Raw genomic sequence first — 4,285 nt, 5'->3', positions numbered from 1 at the left:
CTTGCCAACAACTCAGAATCCAGCTACTCCGACAGTAAGCTGACACTTGACACTTGACAGTGCACCCTCCGTGCCTCCATGCACCCGTTGATGCTCAAGCAGTTGCTGCCAACAAACCTGGCGCTGGACCTAATATCCCAATCAAACAAAACAAAAACATCTTACGAAAAAGCCTTAAAGCTCCAACGGTACCGACCAGTCACCGTGTCATCCTCAGCCCTTAGGCATCGCCGGATGCGGATACAGCAAACAGCTCTCCTGTCTATTGTCAATTTTCTTGAGCGGTGGCGCTACTTCTCAATCAAGTAACTCCTCAATTGGCCTCACAAGGGCTGAATGTGGCCCACTTGCCAACAGCACTCGGCAGACCCGGAAGGCGTCCCATCAAAGTGCTTACCAAGCCCGACAACGCTTAACTTCAGTGATCTGACAGGAACCGGTGTTACCATTGCAGCAAGGCCGTTGGCAATATCCCAGTCAAACAAGACCAAAAAAAAAGGTAGATTAGGGGGAAACATCGCACGCTCGCAAAATTTTTCTCAATGCAAGGGGGGAAATTGTGACAAGTGGAACATGAGCGCTGGAAGGGGGAGGGGGTGGACGTTTAAAAGTCACTTTTTATGTTTTACGAAAACCACTGCTTCTAGCGAGAATATTTCACGGTACAAAACTAAACTAGATTATATTTGCTAAAAGAAGGCCCTACTCGTTTTTTCTCACCGATCAATCTACGCTGTAGAGACTGGGAAAATCCTGATTATTAAACATAATGCTTTCATGTTATAAAATTACTGGTTACTACTAAATGAAGTGAGCTGAAAGCAAATATTAAATGTGTGCATCACTTCTAAGTGCATTACAGTCATGTTCCGTAGGTGAAACAGGGTGGACGAGTGGGCTTTTGATGTCTGGGGTAGAAGCGCGAGGCAAGGCACGTCACCGGGTTGTGGTCAGACACTTCCCTCCTTCATAGGTCTCCAAACTGAAGAACGAGAAGGTGATTCCCAACCCTGTCTACCCCACTACGTCACAATAAGCAACAACAGAGTGTTTTACAAAGTTATACCGACCCTTGACAGCGCTCCTTATGAATCAATGCCGCAGATATGCCTGGGGGGAGGAGTATAGATGTATACTTTTCCGCAAAGTGCGTTACCATTACGCGGAACACATTTACAATTCACAAATAACACTAACAATAGAAACGCTTATGGACCTACGTAAATCTCCAACCACGCTCTATAGCCGGCCGTTGCGGCCGAGCGGTTCTAGGCGCTTCAGTCTGGAACCGCGTCACCGCTACGGTCGCAGGTCCGAATCCTGCCTCGAGCATGGATGTGTGTGATGTCCTTAGGTTAGTTAGGTTTAAGTAGTTCTAAGTTCTAGGGGACTGATGACGTCATATGTTAAGTCCCATAGTGCTCAGAGCCATTTGAACCACTTGAACCCACGCTCTATACTGTCAGAAGGAGAACACGATTGCTGTCATCGTTGTACGCAGATGTTCTTCCGGGAAATGCGTCTTCCTCTGCCATGAGCACTGCTCGCTTTACAGTTCACAGGCAGACTATACTTCTCCAGCATTTTCTCTTCAGTTCTCTTACAGATATAGACAAAATAACTTCACCGACGACGTGTTTGTATAGGAGTTACTTTCAGTTTATTGAATGAGTACATATTTGCAGTTGTTAAGTGAGCCTTTATGTGGAATGCATTCAGATGGGTAGCAGCTGATAAGTGTTTTATTTTCAAGTGTGATGTTGTCAGTAACCTTTGTAGTACTAGTGTGAAAGCGACTGGATCGACAGATGTGATGCCTCGCTGTTGTCTGTCAGTCTCTTTCTGGTGAATTAAATGGACCACCAGAAAGTCACTGCGTTTCTCTCACTTAAAATTATGTTCCTGATACACTGCATAGATCTTTTCCGTTCAGGAATTTCTGGCCCTTGTGAGTGGCCTACGCTAAGTGATTCCAAGTACCACTTGTTCGGAGTATGTCTCTAAAGATCGGTGTGAATACGCTTCATAGAGCAGGAATGATCATGTTTAAGTGTTGAACAGTAAACTGCTATATATCAATGCTTGACTTACGTTGATATATCGCAAGTTCCGATGCAGATGAAGCCAAGTTAAATGTCAGAGCCTCTTCACATCTCAGGAGGGCTGAGGTCGGGCTCACACATTTGATAAGCCTCTTCATTAGAAAAGTATTCCAGATAGTGATAGTGGAGACAATGAAATCGGCATTGTGGAATACATACTGAGAGCAATTTACATTTGGGAGAGGCTTCTCAGTGAAGTACATAGTTGACAGCTGCAGCTGTTGAGCTTCCATACATAAGACGTCACTGAACAACTAGAAATACGTACTCACTTAATAAACTGAGAATAGCTCCAATTTATAAACACGAGCTCTGTGAAGTTGTTTTGTGTACTCACACAAGTGAGTAGGACAGGAAATGCTGGGGAGATGTGTCCTGTCTTTAAACTGAAAAACAACCAGAACTCGTTGTGGAAGAAATTGCGTTTCCGGCGAAAACACTACAGCTGCTTTACCAGAGTGGTTAAGAATTGATTCCCCCTCTACCAACGTAGAGTGTGTGCAGAGGTTTAAGTAGATTCTGTCCATAATCTTTACTTGCGTTAGTATCATCAGTAAGTAGATTCTGTCCATAATCTTTACTTGCGTTAGTATTATCAGTAATTCATATCTGCGTTCCATGCAGTGTTCACACAGGCCTTGGAAAATTGTAAAGTAATCACACACCCCCCCCCCCCCCCCCACCTCCCCTTCACCTAGGCATGTCTACGCATTGTGCCGCCAGTGATTCATAAAGCGTACTGCGGAATGTCGCTGTAACAGTGAAACACCGTAGTAGGGCAGACTGATGGGGACTCACCTGCTTGCTCTTCACTTTGCAGACCATATTATTACAGTCATTGGATCTCGACCAACGCGAGCAGCAATGTCGCGATACGATAAACCGCAATCGCGATAGGCTACAATCCTACCTTTATCAAAGTCGGAAACGTGATGGTACGCAATCTGGCTACATACCGTCCCTCGCGCATCTACCCTCCCCTTCCCCCAACCGTCCTGGTTCACCGACTGAATACAATTTATCCCTTAATATGGCTCTACTGAACGTAGTCATCATGAATACATTTCATATTTGATCTTAGCCCACTTTATTTAACAGTAAATACTAATTTTATTTCATCAATCCATTTTTTAATAAACAGCATTTTTCTACGCTTTGCAAAGCAGGAACTATTATTACTAGAATAACCTAACGTTTTTTTTATTGGAAGTTAAATATAGTTCAATCTTATTTTCGAATGCAGATGCGGTATCCCAACTATTCCGAAAAACATAAAAATGTTACCTTTAAACTCTCCGCATCCGTCCGCAGCTCGTGGTCGTGTGGTGGCGTTCTCGCTTCCCACGCCCGGGTTCCCGGGTTCGATTCCCGGCGGGGTCAGGGATTTGCTCTGCCTCGTGATGACTGGGTCTTGTGTGATGTCCTTAGGTTAGTTAGGTTTAAGTAGTTCTAAGTTCTAGGGGACTGATGACCCTAGGTGTTAAGTCCCTTAGTGCTCAGAGCCATTTGAACTATTTTTTTCTTCCCATCTCCGCAATATTCATACCACACCGGTCAGAATTTTCTGTGTGTTGTACATGACACTCCCTCCCCGCCCCCCCCCCCCCCCCTAGCACTGTGTAAAATAGCGACAACACTCGATTTTTATCCTACAAGGTGCGACTGCTTCACTGTCACTTCGTTACGCCGTCACTACCGGCCGCTTGCCGCCTCGCAGTGGCGCTGTGGCAGGCTGCTTTGATGTATCGCGTGCTCTCTGCCACGGCCCGAACACATATCTCCAGCCGTGGTACCAACTGCCAAGTGGGTTTGCAGTTTAATTGTCTCTTTAGTTGATAAATCGTGCAAAAAAGTAAACATAATGTAAAGCAAGCGCACAAAGATCCAGTATCGCGCGAGCGACTTCAGGGATGCAACAACTCACCATCGCTAGGTCCAATGATGCTGCCTGAGCGACGCGCAGCAGCCGACGGCTGTCGTAGAGAACCGACAGCATCAACGAATAATTAATTAATTGTCAAAAGTTCGCGTGGCGTTGCGTGTTTGTTCGTGTAAATGTTTCCTATTGCATGGCGTAAGAAGGTAGTAAGTTCCCGAGTAGACCTCTTACCGGTAAGTCGATATATCGGGGTACGTCTAGGTCGGATAGGATACCGACCCATTGCGTGGTGTATTGAGGCACC

General features: G+C 45.5%; 1 pseudogene; it reads right to left on the bottom strand.

Annotated features, from left to right (window-relative positions):
- Positions 1-348: 348 nt before the first annotated feature.
- Positions 349-467, bottom strand: LOC126356651 (5S ribosomal RNA; annotated as a pseudogene).
- Between the last annotated feature and the right edge of the window lie 3,818 nt (positions 468-4,285).

The sequence above is a fragment of the Schistocerca gregaria genome, chromosome 3 (genome assembly GCF_023897955.1).
Source record: "Schistocerca gregaria isolate iqSchGreg1 chromosome 3, iqSchGreg1.2, whole genome shotgun sequence".
NCBI lineage: Eukaryota > Metazoa > Arthropoda > Insecta > Orthoptera > Acrididae > Schistocerca > Schistocerca gregaria.
This window is presented reverse-complemented; position numbering and strand designations above follow the sequence as displayed.